General features: G+C 40.0%; 1 pseudogene across 1 annotated transcript in view; it reads left to right on the top strand.

The window, feature by feature from the left end:
• Nucleotides 1–18,683, top strand: part of LOC147361905 (ATP-binding cassette sub-family C member 4-like) — a 33,672-nt pseudogene extending 14,989 nt beyond the window's left edge. The window contains exons 4-5 of the transcript XR_015137563.1: nucleotides 8,075–8,209; nucleotides 16,887–18,683. The product of XR_015137563.1 is annotated as an ATP-binding cassette sub-family C member 4-like (transcript). The remainder of the gene's footprint in view (nucleotides 1–8,074; nucleotides 8,210–16,886) is intronic.
• The last annotated feature ends 436 nt before the right edge of the window (nucleotides 18,684–19,119 follow it).

Consider the following 19,119-nt stretch of genomic DNA (forward strand, 5'->3'; position numbering starts at 1 on the left):
CCATTTTTCCATAATAAGTAAATGATGCTGTGAAATGTACCTGTTTCAAGCCCTTTGTCAGGGTTTAGACATAGCAGCAGAAAGATGGCTTGATCTCCAGCTCAGTTAAGGGTCTGTTCAATTAAATTCTTTGTTCCTAAATGTACCCTAAAGATTTATTTTTGGTTTTTTAGTATTATAGTATTAACGACATTCATGGTAACAGATTCTTTTTATTATCTAATTCTTAGAAATACTGTCACCTTGGAATGTGTGGCTGGTTAGGGAAACTGAAGAAGCACAGAAATGGAGGACATGCTCCTGATCAGTCCTAAACTGTTATCACTCAGCACCTGATCTGCAGATGTGAACATCTATATCCTCTGAACCAGTCAGCTTTGTTGCTATTATCAAAATATGCTCATTTTTTTAACACTTTACTTATCGGTTTGTTGTTCAGTCATTCAGTTCTGTCTGACTCTTTGTGACCCCATGGACTGCAGCATGCCAGGCTTCCCTTTCCTTCACTATCTCCCAGAGCTTACACAAACCCATGTCCATTGAGTTGGTGATGCCATCCAACCATCTCATCCTCTGTCATCCCCTTCTCCTCCTGCCCTCAATCTTTCCCATCATCAGGTTCTTTTCCAGTGAGTTGGCTCTTCACATCAGGTGGCCAAAGTATTGGGGCTTCAGCTTCACCATCAGTCCTTCCGTGTGAATATACAGGGTTGATTTCCTTTGGGATTGACTGTTTGATCTCCTTGCTGTCCAGGGAACTCTCAAGAGTCTTCTCCAGCACCACAGTTCAAAAGCATCAATTCGTTGGCTGTCACTCAGCCTTCTTTATGGTCCAAATCTCACATCTATACATGACTTCTGGAAAAATCATAGCTTTGACTATATGGGCCTTTGTCAGCAAAGCAGTGTCTCTCCTTTTTAATACATTCTCTAGGTTTGTCATAACTTTTTTTCCAAGGAATAAGCATCTTGGAATATCTTATCAATATCTCCTGGTAAATTTCTATAATCTCAATTTCTTCTCTCTTGGTCAATGTCTGTGAACAAATCTTTAAAGGACTTTTATGAAGCAATGTACAGCCAGTCCCTCCCCAACTTTCTAGTTTTGTCTCACTCTCTTCTCCCTCCTTCCTTTACAGCTAAAACCACACTGATGGTCTTTCAGTTCTCCAAATTCAATGTTCACTCTCTTACAATGTGCTCTCTGTAGACTGTTGGGTTAGTCTAAGGTGCTTGCAGTGGAAATGGTGAGATGGTGGGACCTGGGCTAGATAAGGAAGTGGAGCCAAGTGGACTGTGTGATGGATTGAACATGGGATCTGAGGGCAGAGAGAGAAGTTGATGCTGGTTTCTGGGTGCAGAGACTGAGCATCTGGGTGAATGGGGAAGATGGAGGGAGAAGGGAAAGGCAAGGGTTCTGTTTGGAGTCTGTCATCATTGTGATGAATGACCTTGTTTCCAGAAAGGATCTTACCCTTCACTGTGGAGCTGCTCTTCCCACTCCTGTGTTGGGAGACCTTCAGTTTAAGCTTCCCTGGTTGAGATCATCAGTAGTGTCACAAGGAGGTCCCACCAGGAGATGTAAGCTTGGACCTGTGTTTACTTCTCATTCTGAGCTAGTTTTTGTTGCTGACTCCTCTTGTAGGAATAACAAGATTAGACCTCAGGGCACCAAGAGACAGGCATCCCCCAGCTTCAGGGTTGGGGATTGTCCTCTGTGCTCCATTCACCCCAGGTGTAAAGCTTATATGTTATTCTAGAGCTTCTAATTATCAATTGGCTTTCAGTGCAGCAAAAATATCACAAATAATGTTTTTTCTCAAACCTTCAATTTTTGAGGCAATCTTATTTTTATTGCTTGCTTTAGAACTGTAGACATACCTTGTTTTATTGTGCTTCCCAGATACTGCATTTTTTTACAACCTGAGAGCTTGTCATAAACCTGCATCGAACATGTCTATAGGCACCATTTTTCCATCAGCATCTGCTTATTCCATGTCTCTATCACCTTTTGGTAATTCTCACAATATGTCAGACATTTTCACTATCAGTGCAGTTGCTTTGATGAACTGTAACATCAATGATCTTTGCTATTACTACTATGACTTACTGAAGTCTCTGATGATGGTTAATATTTTTTAGCAATGCCTTATTTTTAAGTTAAAGTCTGTACATTTATTTTTTTTTCAGACATAATGCTATTGCACACATGCTTGGGTATAGTATAGTGTAAACATAACTTCTATATGCCCTGGAAAACCAGAAAATTCATGTGACTAACTTTACTGCAATATTCAGTATATTCTGTTGTTCTGAAACTGAACCCACAATAGCTCTGAGGGATGCTTGTACCAGTTACTTTCTGGAAAGCAAGTGATTGTTCTGAAAGCTTTAAGGGCATAAAGACAAGTCAATCTGCTGCAAAGCCTGATGTTTCACAGGGCGGGCTGCCAGCCTGGGGGAGGGGCTGGGCAAGTGGCAGATGCTGACGAAGGAAGGGCATAACCAACAGTGCTGTCACCATAAAGTCCTGTCACTGCAAGTGTTAAGGTGTAATAATTACATATTGTTGCACTGATGAATATTTTGGCACAAACATAGATGTATATTTTCTTTTATTCTGTTTTTTAAAATGAAGAGCCTAATTCATAAAAATATATATATTTGTTACAAAAGAGCAATAAATGTGCAAGGTAGAAATAGGAAAAAATTTTTTAAATCTTTTAAAGAGAAGATTACAAAATACCCACCACCAGAATGTAACAGTTGTATAGTGCTGTAATAATATATTGGGATAAAATTAGAACTATTAATAGTGTAATGCTGCTGCTGCTGCTAAGTTGCTTCAGTCGTGTCTGACTCTGTGCGACCCCAGAGATGGTAGCCCACCAGGCTCCCCTGTCCCTGGGATTCTCCAGGCAAAAACACTGAAGTGGGCTGCCATATCCTTCTCCAGTGCATGAAAGTGAAAAGTGAAAGTGAAGTCTCTCAGTTGTGTCCGACTCCTAGTGACCCCATGGACTGTAGCCTACCAGGCTCCTCTGTCCATGGGATTTTCCAGGCAAGAGTACTGGAGTGGGGTGCCATTGCCTAAAGTCTTATGCAAAACAGTGTCTCATCAGCAGAATTTTTATAGCAACAATATATTCTTAAAATCCCCCATGTCATTAATTTTCTATAGCACAATTTTAATAGCTGCTTAAAATTTCATCTTAGAGATCGAGTATAGTTAATCTGAAACTTTGACATAATATGGGCTTGTCTAGTGGCTCAGACTATTATGAAACTGCCTGCAATGCAGGAGACCCAGGTTTGACCCCTGAATCAGGAAGATCCCCTACAGAAGGGAAGGGCTACTCATTCCAGTATTCTTGACTGGAGAATTCCATGGACAGAGGAACCTAGCAGGCTACAGTCCATGGGGTTGCAAAGAGTTGGACATGACTGAGCAACTAACACTTCACTTTAGAGATTATATATTTTTCAAATTGTCACTTTCATTCAAAACTCTTGAAATAATTAGATGGATATGGTTTTGCTTAGCGTAAGTAACCAAGAGAAAAGGCTTTTGGGGAAACAACTGTGACCCAATTAATACCATTTTGTATGTGTTGGCTCTCTGATGAGTCTTCCCTGGTGGTTCAGATGGTAAAGCTCTCCGAAGGGATTTACCCAGTTTTGGTTCGATAAACCAAGCCATTAATGTTTCAGAGTTTTATTTTACAAAGAAATTCTTCTAAAGTATCTTGAAGATGTCATAACAGCATCTAAGTTATGATTAAGCATAAAAGTCATAACAGCAACTAAGTTAAACTTCCTCATTTGCTCCAAACCAGTGGAGCAAGACAGACAAATTAGAAATCCTTTTTCTCCTAAGACTCACTACTGTCTCTACATTAGAGGGTTCTTCCTACAGATTTTAGGATTAGCTGGGTGCTTGTGACCTGCTTTCTCTGCAGCCAATAGCACAGCTGTTGCCTCTAATTCCTGCACACTGCAGTTTTCATATCACCTGAATTCTCCCTAGAACCATGAACAAAGAAGCATGTGACAATCTGCACTTGCATTAACAGTATTGTCTGTGGTCAACATTTTCACTGTCTGCAGTTAGAAAGTTCTTTGGAAATGAATGATGAAAAAACAAAACCAGGGACAGGAAACGCAGATTCCACCTCTTTTGTTTATAGTCAGTCTTTTGATTTTGTTTTTTGTTTCTTCCTCAACACAAACCTCTTCTCAGTAGAATTTTCCCCAGGGAAATCAAAACCAGAAACTGTTGTAACATCCCCACCTGGAAAGCACAAAACAGCTCATGTCTAACTAGAGTTTTACTTAAATTCTGTTTTTCACCTTCATGGAACATTTCTTTCAGAAGCCTACATGGCTGCAATTAGAATATTTCAGAAGAGAAAACTCCTTCAAAAACTCCAAAAGATTTCACTCAAGTTTTCAAAGGAAAATAACTAATATGGAGGTAGAAAGCACAGTTGGGAAGAAGAGATACTTTAAGAGGGCAGTGCTTATGAGCAAAGGCAGCAGATTTGGGAAAGTGACTGTGGAGGCAACTATAACCCAGCCTTCATCACCCCCCTGGTGAGAGACTAATTTATTATTTGAAGATCTAGGAAGGGATTTTGAGTTAATACTTGCCATGTTGCCCCGTCACTTAGAAAATCATGGGCACCTATGTTCATTGGACCCAGTATGCAAGTTTGGACAGCTGTCCCTGTGTCATCGCCTGGCGACCAGAAACAGAGATATGACACAGACCTTCCCTTTGCAACTCTACTTGTCAATAAGTGGGGATCTATCTCTATTGTTGTCATAATTTCTCATCAGGCTTTAACTCCATCCTCTCCTGCCCTCCACCTCTCGGTGCACTCGCCCACATCTCCTTGCATTCCTCCTTTTCACTGATGGCATCTTGCCAATGAAATGGATCGAGTTATTTTGCAGTGGGTCCATTTAATTTTTATGTCTAGACAGCTACCAAGAATATATACACATAAACAGGTTTGATAAACATGTCTTATTGGGCTTATGTAACTCATTTGTCCAATGTAATGTTTTTTTACATAACCGACTAGAGCTTGATAAGTAATTCAAGGTTGGGGTTCCTGGAGAGATCCTGGGGTTCTGGGATTATTATCACACCAATTTGAATGTGTGATTTAGTTTATAGTTTAACTTGTGTTACAGCAAGGGTGGGGACATAGTGGGAAATTATGCAATGTTATTCTTATAAGGGATGTTAAAAATCTAAAACTATACCTATTTTTCTGTACACAAAGAGAATTTAGATTTGCTTTATGTTTATTTATTCTGAAATATCTAGAGTCTTTGATCAAGCCAGTAAATGTAAAGGCTAACTTGGTAAAATTCTGTTTCTGGCCATTTTTCAGTCTATGTCCCATCTTAGCTATTGTAGCCCCTAATGTGAGTCTTGCCTTTTAAGTTTAATTAGATCCAGTTTATTTTTGCTTCTATTTCTTTGCTTTGGGAGACTGATCTAAGAAAATATTGCTGTATTTTATGTCAAAGAGTTTTCTGCCTGTGTTTTCCTTTCTGTTTATAATACCTAGTCTTATCTTAGGTCTTTCAACTATTTTGAGTTTATTTTTATGTGTGGTATGAGGGAGTTTTCTAATTTCATTCATTTCCAGGTATGCAGCTTTCCCAGTACTACCTAGCAAAGAGACTGTCTTTTCTTCAATATATATTCTTACCTAATCTTTCATAGATTAATTGAACATAGGTATTTTGAGACCTGTGTTTTAAAACTGCAGTTTTTCTTCTTCAATTTTAGGAGGAGCAGTTATGTTCTATTATGCTATACTTAAGTAAAATTGCACATTCAGGGCATCTAAACTGGCATGCTCAATAGGCATATAGAAAATTAATTATGTAGATGAGACATTAAATTATTCTTGGACTCTTTTGAGAAAGCTGCTCTTAACAATGATTCACAGTATAAACAAAAGATTAATAGAAATATGCCCTTTATGAGACTTAAAAAATGTTTCCAATTAAATAAACAGGATGAAGTTAACTGCAATACCTATGTGTAGAAAAAATAACTTGTGTCTTGTTTAGAGTTCCAGCATATTCTTTTCTTTAAAAAAAAAAATAATTTTATTAATTTATTTTTGGCTGTGCTGGGTCTTCGTTGCTGTGTGGGCTTTTCTCTAGTTGTGGCAAATGTGCAGACTTCTCCTTGCAGAGGCTTCTGTTGTTGTGGAACACAGGCTGTAGGCACTCAGGCTTCAGTAGTTGTGACATGTGGGATCAGTAGTTGTGGTGCATGAACTTATTTGCTCCACAGTATGTGGGGTCTTCCTGGACTAGGGATCAAACCTGGGACTCCTGCATTGGCAGGCAGATTCTTTTACCATTGAGCCACCAGGTAAGCCCATACCGCATATTCTCTTTAGATACATTTACTCTAAATATGACCTAAATGAATAATTAAATTCCACTTAACATCAGAACTGGAGAAGGCAATGGCACCCCACTCCAGTACTCTTGCCTGGAAAATCCCATGGACGGAGGAGCCTGGTAGGCTGCAGTCCATGGGGTCATGAAGAGTTGGACAGGACTGAGTGACTTCACTTTCACTTTTCACTTTCATGCATTGGAGAAGGAAATGGCAACCCACTCCAATGTTCTTGCCTGGAGAATCCCAGGGATGGCAGAGCCTGGTGGACTGCGGTCTATGGGGTCGCACAGAGTCAGACATGACTGAAGTGACTTAGCAGCAGCAGCAGTAACATCAGAACTGTTTTTGTAGTTCTATTATTTGGGTCAATTATTTCAGGTACTTTTTCCTCCTCCATAACCATTAACCAAGGTCACTCATAAGTAGAGAGGCAAAGTTAAGAGCCCCTTCCTCTCCCTTTCAATTTCCAATTAGGTTTATTAATGAGCAATAAAAGGGGTGAAAGGCAGGTAGCCTAAGAAAGAAAGAGAAAGAAGCAAATAAAAGTAATTTGTGAAAACAGATTCAGATCCTAGGCAGTTCAGGTTGGGCTACCCCATGTGCTGTGCAGGCTGTGATCACTTCAATTTGGAGCTCAATTTCTTATTTGCTTTTATAGTCTTATCCAAAAAGAAAACTGTATTTCTAGAAATGCCTTATGTGCAGAGCACTTCCGCAAAAGCTGCTTATATAGCAGCTCTTTTTGCCAGCCTTCCACTCTCATAATAATAAACTACAGCTACAGCCAATGTCAAGAAGCATCTTAACCTCTTGGACAAGGGATTCTGCCCCTCTTATTCAGTCACTCAGTCTCTCAGTTTCAGACTCTTTGCAACCCTATGGACTGCAGCACTCCAGACTTCCCTGTCCTTCACTACTTACTGGAATTTGCTCAAACTCATGTCCATTAAATTGGTGATGCCATCCAACAATCTCATCTGTGGTCGTCCCTTTCTCCTCCTGCCTTCAGTCTTTCCCAGCATCAGGGTTTTTTGCAGTGAGTCAGCTCTTCCCATTAGGTGGCCAAAGTAATGGAGTTTCAGCTTCAGCATTAGTTCTTCCAGTAGGGGCTGACATAATCCCGGACCCTAAAGAAATTCCAGAAGCATTTACTTTTTTCCCCAAAAATATTGCTCAGATTGTCAAATCAACTGGACAAATAATTTGTTGTCAGGAAACTGTCATGTGGTTTGTATGTCAACCTACTTTTTAGATAAAAGCAGTCTGATTTTCTTGAATCAAGATATTTCCCAACTTTGTGTATCTGTATAAATAGCCCTCAAAGGCCAGAGTCTGAGAGCTAAAAGCACTAACTAATGATAACAACCCCAAATGCCCTGGGCAGTATATAAAATGCTACAGACTGTTCAGTTCCAGTAATCATATTTTAAACTTTTTATTTTCTTCCTTTCCTATAACCATATAATGATGAAAGGTCGGGCTGGGCCTTTGTCTCCCTAGTAAAACATAGTAATCAAACCATTTAAATATCAGTCCTACCACCCAAATTCTCCGTGACCTGCCCCTTTTTGAAATATTGTCTGAGTTATGTTACTGGGGGATATTGTGTGCTAATGGGTTTCTTTCTTCTGTTAACAGGTTTTGGATTCAGGGACTCAGAAAGAAAGTAATCGGCCATATAATTTGCTGCAAAATAGAAACAGCCTATTTTACAAGATGGTTCAACAACTGGGCGAGGAGGAGGCTGCTGTCCTCACCAAAAGGGCAAAATAGGTGAGCCTGCTGCGGGAAGCTGTAATTAAAATTTGCCTCCAGGGTTCACTCTTCACAGGATCTCCACCAAGGGTCTGGGAGCAAGCACTCTGTGCTGTTTTCAGTTAGAAGCCTCCAGAGAGGAAGCTTCATGACTGGGTCTTAACAACATGTGGCAGGTAGAAGGCTGACGGTCTGCTGAGAATCTGCAGCAGTGCTGGGGGTGGGGTCGGGATGTGTGAACCCTTCTGTATGCACACACCTGTGCCTGAGACAGATTTTGGATTCGACTTTCCATGTGTTCAGACTCTGAGTTGAGATTCTCATGGAGCACTGAACAGTCTCATTTTTCATACCCTTTACATTCATTCTGATTGGTGCTCAGCACATTTGTGAATAGGTTCTGTCAAGGAATATCCAGGAAATTTGAGAGTTTAAGGGGAAAAAACTTGGAATATTTTGATTCTAGGAAGCTCTTCTAGAGAAAGGTGTAGGTCTCTTCTGTTTCCTAACCTGTAAAGAAAACTCTTACCTGATATTATCACTTTCTCCCTAATTCTTCATTGTTTAGTAGGTCCATTTCCTGCCCCCACCCCCACCCCGCATGCTTCCTCTACTTTCTAGAAGATGAAATTGTCATCAGGACAAATCAAGAAATCACAATACCTTCACACTGTAGTCTGAATGGTGCCTGAAGGTTTACAAAGCACTTTCTCAGAGATGAGGTGTGTGAAGCACTAAGCACTGTGTGTGCTGTGAGGAAGGGGCTCAGTGAGTCACATTCAGGTCACATGGTATCTTCCTAACAGAAGTGTAGTGGTAACCAAGGTCTGGTTTAAGAGACTTAGCCATTGTCAAGCAGCCATCTGTAATTCTTTCTGGAACCAGGTGGGAGTGGGATTGGAGTTGATGAGAAGATAGAGGGAGGGAAGGAAGGTCTGGTGTTCTTACCCCTTAACGTGTGTGGCTCAGGGTGGGATGTGGTTTCCCCATCAAAAATTTATCTCTGGATGTTAAATTATGGATATGTTTTCCATTTTTCATACTTTTCTGCCTTTCCCAGATTTTCACTTGTAAACAGAATAAGAGTATTTGTGTAATATTTAAAATGTCTTAAAGAAAACATGTCCCAGTATCTTAGGTACTTGTATAAGAAAGATTTATCTAAAATGTGGCCTGAGTTCATCACTGTCTTCTCTCAATCCTCTGTAGAAATGAGGAAATGCAGAGCAAGACCTTCTGCTGCTCATCAGGTAGGAGACTTCCTGGGTCCCAGAGCTGGCTGAAGAGTTGGTAGAGTTATAGTTTGTGCTTAGGTTTAGGGGCAAGGAAGTCTGTGTTCTCAACTTTTCATAAGTACTTACATTGTATGCAAATTTAGAGAAGCTGAACAAGGGTATTTTTTTTTTTTTTATGGCTGAAATTCACAGAGTGCTTTTATCCACTGGAGTGTCTCCCAGTCAGACTATCCATCCTGAGACCTAGAGAGCCAGGAATCTTCCAAACCCTTTGCTCTTTTGACCTTAGGCATTTCACATCAAAAAGAGGTGTTCCCACCTGTATGTCAAAGTATTCATTTTAAAACTATATCATCATGACATTGAATAATGAGAAATAGAACACAGGATTTTAGATTGGTCCAGATAATAAGATAATAGGATTCAACACTCTCTTTGTACAGATGAGGAAACTAAGGTGCTTTAGAAGGAGGGTGGCCCTATGTATATAACTGGTGTTAAGCTAGTCTGCAGCAGACACAGAATTATAAATTTGGTCTTTTAGTAAATATTTTAAATCAAGTGTAACATACATACTGAAGCAGTCATAGGTCATAGAATTAGAAATCTTGTGATTCCAGGTCTGGTAATCCTGCACCTATGGTAACAATATTAATGGTAAGTTACATTTGTGTAGTTATTTATAATTTGTTTTATACAGTTCTCACATGTATGATTTCACATAATCTCATGATGGTCCATTTTTATCCCATGTAATGGATGAGGAGAGTGTGTACAGGGCTCACCCAAGGTGACAGAGCTGGTCCAAGGAGCACAGAGGGGGAATTGCTGGCAGAGTCGAAGTGCCATCCTAGGTATTGTGTTCTGTGTCGAGCCTGAGAACACTTCTCGTGTCACATGGTAGCCAAGGTCAGGCCAGTCACCGAAGTTCGCAGGGAGGCAGAACCTCACTCATGGATTTCAGTCCTGCCACTGGCTCAGGTCCCTCTACAGAAATAAATATAATTCTTAATTCTCATCCCATCTTGACATTACTTCTGCATACTCTGCATCCTCTTAGGAGGATAAACTGTCAGATTATCGTTTTTTTGAATGTGCAAGCATTAGATATCAGTGCATTGTTCAGAGCTATAACACGGGGAGCACTAGCCTAAGTCACAAGGTTCTCACTCTAATAGAACAGAATTCATTCATCTGAAAAGAAAACCCAATATCTGGGAGAAGGTGCTTCCACATCACATTTTCTTGAACTTGCAGCTCAGGTGAGCGGACACTGTCTGATTGACCCTTTTGGATGATCCTTGAAATAGTAGAGAAAGTCGCTTTTAGATACATAAAGCTAAAGGGGGCTGTAGTGTGCTAGGGCTGCCATACAAAGACCAAAGAGTAGGCGACTTAAAGAGCAGAAACTTATATCCTCACAGCCCTGGAGGTTGGAAGTCTGAGGTCAAGGTGTCAGCAGGGTTGTTTTCCTCTGAGGTCTCGCTCGTTGCCTTGTAGACACCATCTTCCCTCTGTGTCCTCACATGCTCTTCCTTTTGTTTGACCTTCCTGGTCTCTTTATATGAGAACTCCAATCTGTTAGATTAGGACCCACCTGTATGATTTCATTTTAACTTTATTGCCTCTTTAAAGACACTGTCTCCAAATACAGTCACATTCTGTGGTACTAGAGGGTTTAGGACTTCAACATGTAAAATTGGAAGAAGGAAGGCCAGGAGTCTCCAAACGGAGGGAGTAGGCTACAAGTGTCAGACATTTTTTTCTCTCTCTCATAAGCTGCAGGAAGAATCAAACTACTAGTGTTATATGTTTCCCCCTTCTCTATACAATTTATATCTGCCAAAAAAGAAATACAAAAAGATAAAATGGTTGTCTGAGAAGGCCTTACAAATAGCTGAGAAAAGAAGAGAAGCTAAAGGCAAAGGAGAAAAGGAAAGGTATACCCATTTGAATGTAGAGTTCCAAAGAAGAGCAAGGAGAGATAAGAAAGCCTTCCTCAGTGATCAATGCAAAGAAATAGAGGAAAACAATAGAATGGGAAAGACTAGAGATCTCTTCGAGAAAATTAGAAATACCAAGGAAACATTTCATGCAAAGATGGATATAATAAAGGACAGAAATGGTATGGACCTAACAGAAGCAGAAGATATTAAGAAGAGGTGGCAAGAATACACAGAAGAACTATACAAAAAAGATATTTATGATCCAGACAATCACGATGGTGTGATCACTCACCTAGAGCCAGGTATCCTGGAATGCAAAGTCAAGTGGGGCTTAGGAAGCATCACTAAGAACTAAGCTAGTGGAGGTGATGAAATTCCAGTTGAGCTAGTTAAAATCCTGAAAAATGATGCTGTCAAAGTACTGCACTCAATATGCCAGCAAATTTAGAAAACTCAGCAGTGGCCACAGGACTGGAAAAGGTCAGATTTCATTCCAATCCCAAAGAAAGGCAATAGCAAAGAATGCTTGAACTACTGCACAATTGCACTCATCTCACATGCTAGCAAAGTAATGCTCAAAATTCTCCAAGCCAGGTTTCAACAGGATGTGAACCATAAATTCCCAGATGTTTAAGCAGCTGGATTTAGAAAAGGCAGAGGAACATGAGATCAAATTGCCAACAGCTGCTGAATCATCAAAAAAGCAAGAGAGTTCCATGAAAACATCTACTTATGTTTCATAGACTATGCCAAAGCCATAGATCCACTCTGTGGATCACAACAAACTGCAAAATCCTTCAAGTGATGGGAATACCAGACCACCTGATCAGCTCCCTGAGAAATCTACATGCAGGTCAGGAAGCAACAGTAAAAACTGGACATGGAACAACGGCTGGTTCCAAATTGGGAAAGGAGTACATCAAGGCTGTATATTGTCACCCTGCTTATTTAACTTATATGCAGAGTACATCATGAGAAATGCTGGACTGGATGAAGTACAAGCTGGAATCAAGATTGTTGGGAGAAATATTAATAACTTTAGATATGCAGATGACACCACCCTTATGGCAGAAAGTGAAGAAGAATTAAAGAGCCTCTTGATGAGGAGAGAGGAGAGCCAAAAAGTTGACTTAAAGCTCAACATTGAGAAAACTAAGATCATGGCATCTGGTCTCATCATTTCATGGCAAATAGATGGGGAAACAATGGAGCCAATGACAAGCTTTGATTTTTTTGGCTCCAAAATCACTGCAGATGGTGACTGCAGCCATGAAATTAAAAGACACTTGCTCCTTGGAGCTTCCCTGGTGGCTCAGAGGTTAAAGCATCTGCCTGCAATGTGGGAGACCTGGGTTTGATCCCTGGGTTGGGAAGATCCCATGGAGAAGGAAATGGCAACCCACTCCAGTATTCTTGCCATGAATGAAGGAGCCTGGTGGGCTAGAGTCCACAGGTCACAAAGAGTCAGACACAACTGAGTGACTTCACTTTCACTTTCTTTGCTCCTTGGAAGAAAAGCTTTGACCAACCTAGACAGCATATTAAAATGCAGAGACATTGCTTTAACAACAAAGGTCCATCTAGTCAAAGCTATGGTTTTTCCAGTAGTCATGTATGGATGTGAGAGATGGACAATAAAGAAAGCTGAGCACAGAAGAATTGATGCTTTTGAACTGTGGTGTTGGAGAAGACTCTTGTGAGTCCCTTGGACTTCAAGGAGATCCAACCAGTCCATCCTAAAGGAAATCAGTCCTGAATATTCATTGGAAGGACTGATGCTGAAGGTGAAACTCCAATATTTTGGCCTCCTGATATGAAGAACTGACCCATTTGAAAAGGCCCTGATGCTGGGAATGATTGAAGGCTGGAGAAGGGGAAGGCAGAGGATGAGATGGTTGGATAGCATCAGCAACTCAATGGGCATGAGTTTGAGTAAGCTTTAGGAGTTGGTGATGGACAGGGAAGCCTGGCATGCTGCAGTCCATGGGACACAAAGAGTAGGATAGGACTCAGCGACTGAACTGAAATGATACAAATTTAAAAAGGAGATTTCTTTTAAAATTCTGTATTGCCATAGGATACCTGGTTCCACCTGAACTTTTCTCAAACCTTGAGCTAACCAATGCATTTTTCTTATGGAAATGTTTTTCTTAACCTATGCTAATGAACTACGTATTTATCCTAGATTCTGTCTTCAAGTCAGTTCCCCCTAAGACTCAGAATGGACTTGAGAAACCAGAATGTTTACTCGTTCAAATGTTCTCTTAAGCTATGTCAATGAAACTATATTTGCTTAGAAACGTGCCTTTCTTCAAGATTCATATCAATCATTTTATGGCCAGGGACAACTCATCTTGTGCCAATGTTGTCACAAAATGCAAGTTGTTTGTGAGGGGCCTGATACCATTCTCTGAGTTTTAAGACATTTCCTTTCTCTAATTAGCAGACTGCTAGTAGCTATATTGATCTTCCCTGTAGCTCAGACGGTAAAGAATCTGCCTGCGGTGCAGGAGACCTGGGTTAGATCCCTGGGTCAGAAAGATCCTCTGGAGAAGTGATTGACCATCCACTCCAGTATTCTTGCCTTGAGAATCCCATGGACAGAGGAGCCTGGCGGGCCACAGTCCACGTGGTCACAAAGAGTCGGACACGACTGAGTGACTAACACTACTACTACTAGTAGCTGTATAACATCCGCCTAAAAAATAGCAGGGGGCACTCTTTCTGCCCCCTTCTGATGTCTATGTCAGAAGCTTTCTCTGTCTCTTTTATACTTTAATAAAACTTTATTACACAAAAGCTCTGAGTGATCAGGCTTCATCACTAGCCCCAAATTGAATTCTTCTCCTCTAGAGGCCAAGAATCATGGCATCTTTTGTGTTCAGCAACAGCCTTTCAGAGGGGACACAGTTCAGCTCCAAGAATAAATGCCTGCCATCCATTCTGTTCTGTGATGAAGCAGATCAGGTTGAGATTTTTTGAAGTTTCTTTGTTCTCAGTATGTAACAGAGGTGTCATTTTCCCTATTCATGAAATCTCCTAATACAGCCCAGCAGTTGTAAAAATCTCATATCCCAGCTCTAGGAGCCTGGTCCAGTTGGATAGATGGAGGAGGCACTTAGCATCCACGTGGTCTTGTGTCCCCCAGGTCTCTGAGCCTCAGGTCCTCACCTGTGTGTATAGCAGGATTACAGCCCTGCTGGCTTCTTCACACTTATCACAGGGATCAGATGAGAGAGCAGATGCTTAAGTGCTTTGAGGATATAGAGCATTTAACGGTATAAAAGTGGGATCATTTTATAAAAGGCTGTAGGTAGAAACCTTGCCTCCCAATAATAAAACAAATATACCCATAGTTCTTCTAGGTCACTTTAGAGACCCTAATCAGGTGTCTCCAATTGCTGAAGATCCTTTGCAGTATCCAGTTCAGGTATTTCAGACCATGAAGCAAAGTCCTTTTTAGTTAAATGTTGCTAGAAATAATATGGGAGAAGGCAATGGCACCCCACTCCAGTACTCTTGCCTGGAAAATCCCATGGACGGAGGAGCCTGGTGGGCTGCAGTCCATGGGGTCGCTAGGAGTTGGACACGACTGAGCGACTTCACTTTTGCTTTTCACTTTCATGCATTGGACACGGAAATGGCAACCCATTCCAGTGTTCTTGCCTGGAGAGTCCCAGGGATGGGAGAGCCTGTGGGCTGCCATTTATGGGGTTGCACAGAGTCGGACACGACTGACGTGACTTAGCAGCAGCAGAAATAATATTTTCTTTATAAAAATTGTATTGAGAAGGGTTATGGAGAAAAGAAGCAGATAATTTTGGAAAGAATATTAAGGAGTAGAAAATGAAAAAAAGAAAATGAAATGAATTTTCTTTGGTTCCTTTAACTGTTTTTAGTTTCACCAAAATAGTACATAAGCATATAATCACCAACTATGTCTAGCTTAATAAAATGGAGGAGGGTGATGATATGCAATTAACCATCCCCCGACTCCCACCAAAGGCTTTATTTTTAAGTGCTTCCATTACAATGGAAATAGCCTCAGATTTCAGCCAGTGGGCCCAAGCATTCTTGGAGGGTTTATTTTTCTCCTTAGGTGACATTTAAATATATAGCATTTCATGTGCAGAGCAGGATACGTTAGCAACAAGAGAGTAAGAAAGTGCACTTACTATGAAGGTAGGTGTCCTAGTGCTTTTCTGTTTCGTGTGTGAAGTTCATTCTCTCTCATAATAACTCTGTTTACAGCACCCACCTGACCTGCAGTCAGGTTTTATAAGGGAGATCTGGGATCATGTGTCTAAGTAAACCAGTTTGTGACATGAGTCAGCCTCTGATAGATAATACATTTTCTGTTTTAAAGACTCAAATGAAACTTTTCACATTCTTCTTTGAGGATAAAGAGTTACACTTGAAATCCTTTTTTTGTCCAAACACATTCAGAGATAAGGCTTCACAAGCCCTGACATTATTTTATCTTGTTATGTCCATCTGTAAGGAACCAAGATACAACACAGCTACTAAAAACTGATGATTGTGGAACTTGACAGCACTTCCTTTCGTTTGTGTTCTGATTATACACTGAGAAAACCTTCATCTCTTCCAGTTCAGCTAGAATTTGGTAGAATTCAAGAGCTAAAGGTCTGGCAGAGATCTGTCCTATTATTGGGTATCATCTTACATTTTAGAGAAGTTTCTTGGTTGAGTCATTGTTAAAGCATTTGATTTTCTTTTCATTCTTGTGACCCACTATCCACAGGTCACATTTCTATAGGCCCTATAACTGCTTTGCCACACAAATTAAACACCAGGATATTTCATATGTATATGCCAGTCCAACGGAGGAGGCAATGGCACCCCACTCCAGCACTTTTTCCTGGAAAAGCCCATGGATGGAGGAGCCTGGTAGGCTGCAGTCCGTGGAGTCACGAAGAGTTAGACACAACTGAGGGACTTCCCTTTCACTTTTCACTTTCATGCATTGGAGAAGAAAATGGCAACCCACTCCAGTGTTCTTGCCTGGAGAATCCCAGGGACAGAGGAGCCTGGTGGGCTGGCATCTATGGGGTCGCACAGAGTCGGACAGGACTGAAGTGACTTAACAGCAGCAGCATTAACATCCAAATCTGTTGTGCTCCTTTTATGTGTGAAAATGACAAACCCTGTTAAGATGCTAGTTTTCCTGTCCTCTTTGTTACACTGTTTTAAATTTATTTCAGGGAATAAAATGATTTTGCTTATCAATTTACTGTAATTATAAAGCATATATGTGATTCTGAATGACCAGAAATCTAGGAGATCTACAGGTTATTTAGCATTATATCCAGCCCAACTGAGGGTTTTAATGGGGTTGCTTCCTCTGTAGAATAAATACAGCCCTGGTTTTTCAAAAACTGTGCCTCCAATAATGATATGATTGCTTCACATGAAGAAGGAAACCTAGAAATGGTTGCATCAGGAGGAGGGCTTAAAGACTTTTAAACATGTTGTTCTTGTCTTTTTCTCCCTCAGGTATACTTCAAAAGGAGATAGCCAGATATTATTCAGTGACCTTGTGGTTATTAATGTTTCCAGTGGACAACCCTCAGCCTGAACAATTTTTGCATCAACACTTTGATTTTACCATGAGTTCGTGTTTATTCCAAAGGCTTTTTTCCAATAGGTTTTGCACTGCATAAACTATATTCTACTTTTTTTATGCCAGCAACAAATATTTACACATTACAAGATGATTGTTCTCCAATTTCACTCAATGATTTCAAGCTCTTGAAAATGGATTTATTATGTTTATTTAAGTGTTATATTACTCACTCTTATCCAAATCAGAGATGCAGGCCACCAATAAAAGCTGTCTCCCAGGTTTTGTGTCTTGAGAGACTCCAGAGCTAAACTCATTTTCTAAGATTTGAGACAAAGTTGTCACAGATGTATTTTTACTGTTCCCAGAATTACATATTACTTTCCAATTATATCAGGGATTCTGTTTACTTGAAGACTGTGTGAAGTTGCTGTTTTGTGTCACCACTTCCTTTAACATGACTAGGATCCATTTTTCTATCAAAAGACCTCTGGTTAAAATGCTACAGAGAAAACTGATAGGAAAAACATAATAATATACTATAGTTTAAGTAACAACAATTAAAAAATAGATATATGGTTAAATACCGAAAGACAATATTATATGTTCTAAAAGAGAAGGAAGAGAAAATACGCTTTCTCAAAATAGGAGCCCTTCTAGGGGATTTGCTAATGAAGGACAGACGTGTGCTAGACTGTATTCTAGATAGAGAATTTTATTTTTTTTAATATTACAAATTGTGGTAAAATATATATAACATAAAATTTACCATATAACCATTTTTAATCACACAATCCAGTGGCATTAATTGCATTCACAGTGTTGTGCAGCCACACTGTCTGGGTAACTTTTGGTAGTTATGTTTTTCCTATTCAGTGTGTTATTTCTGCAGAGTCATTTTGATAAGTTTCATTTTTCTAGGAGGAATCTGTTTCCTGTGAGTTTTGAGCTTGGTTGACATAAATTTATTCATAATATCTTGTATGTTTAATCTCTGCAGCATCTCTAACTCTGTTCTTTTAACTTTTTAATTTTCTTTTAGCCTTCTTTTTTGTGAATAATCTTGCATAACCTTTTCCTGTTTTCAAAGAATCAAATTTTTGCTTGACTGATGCTCTTTTTTTTCCCCTAGATCATCATATCATTCTTTCTTTTCTTCAACTTTTCCTTAATGTTGAGGTTTTTCCTCTAAATTCTTAAATTGAAAAGAGATTAGTAATGTCATCATTTTTCTAAAATAAGTATATAAAGCTGACTTTTCCCCTAAGGTCCATTTTAGCTGCAACCTGCAAGTTTTGGTACTTACCACTGTCAATAGCCATAGTATTATGTATTTTCTAATTCCTAATTTAATTCATTAACTGTGCCTTTTACCCATGGGTTATTCATAAGTATAATGTTCTCTAAATTTCAAATGCTTATGGATTTTTTCTTTTAGATTGAACCATATAGAATGGCTAACATTCAGTCTTTTTATAAGCTATAAAATGGCACTTTCATATGGTTCAACATATAGTTGTCTTTTGTTGTTAATATATAACTTAATTTCATTTGGTCAGACAACATTAAATTGTGAACTTTAAACCAAAGGTAATGACATTCACACTAAAGGTCTTTGTTTCTACCATTTTGTATTTTATTGGGAGTTTTTAAAATGTTAACATTTAATGTTAAAATGTTAACTGGTACATGTGTAATCAGTAATTTTCAATAAAAATCCTCCCCAAATACTGGAATGTTTTATGATACGTGTTTCAGGCTGGTTCTCTGGGATGCACACTCAGATGGAGTTTAGTTCTGGGATGTGTATCAGGGGTGCCCTTGGGGTCAACACTGTGGAATCAGGAGGGAATAAACAGGGTAAGGCAGAGGGAAGGATCAAGCTGGATCACTGGCCAGACGACCTGAGCTGCCCACATGGGAGTCTGGAGTGATGATGGCCCCCCAGGGTTGTCCTGACACATCCAATGACCAGTCCTTTATACCTCCACCCAGATGGGTCATTGCATGCAGGCTGCCCCCAGAGGGGCTGGTGGTTTAAGGTTGCCCACTGGCAGCACTTTCAGCTGTTGGACAACGAGTCCCTGAAGGGAGGTCAGGACAGCACGTCTCAGTGTCCCCCCTTGGTTTGTATCAAAGCTCCAGAGGTAGGTGGTGAGGATGCAC

This window comes from Bos grunniens, chromosome 12 (genome assembly GCF_055505025.1).
Source record: "Bos grunniens cultivar Pamir isolate PY7600 chromosome 12, Bosgru_T2T1.0, whole genome shotgun sequence".
NCBI classification, from domain to species: Eukaryota; Metazoa; Chordata; class Mammalia; order Artiodactyla; family Bovidae; genus Bos; species Bos grunniens.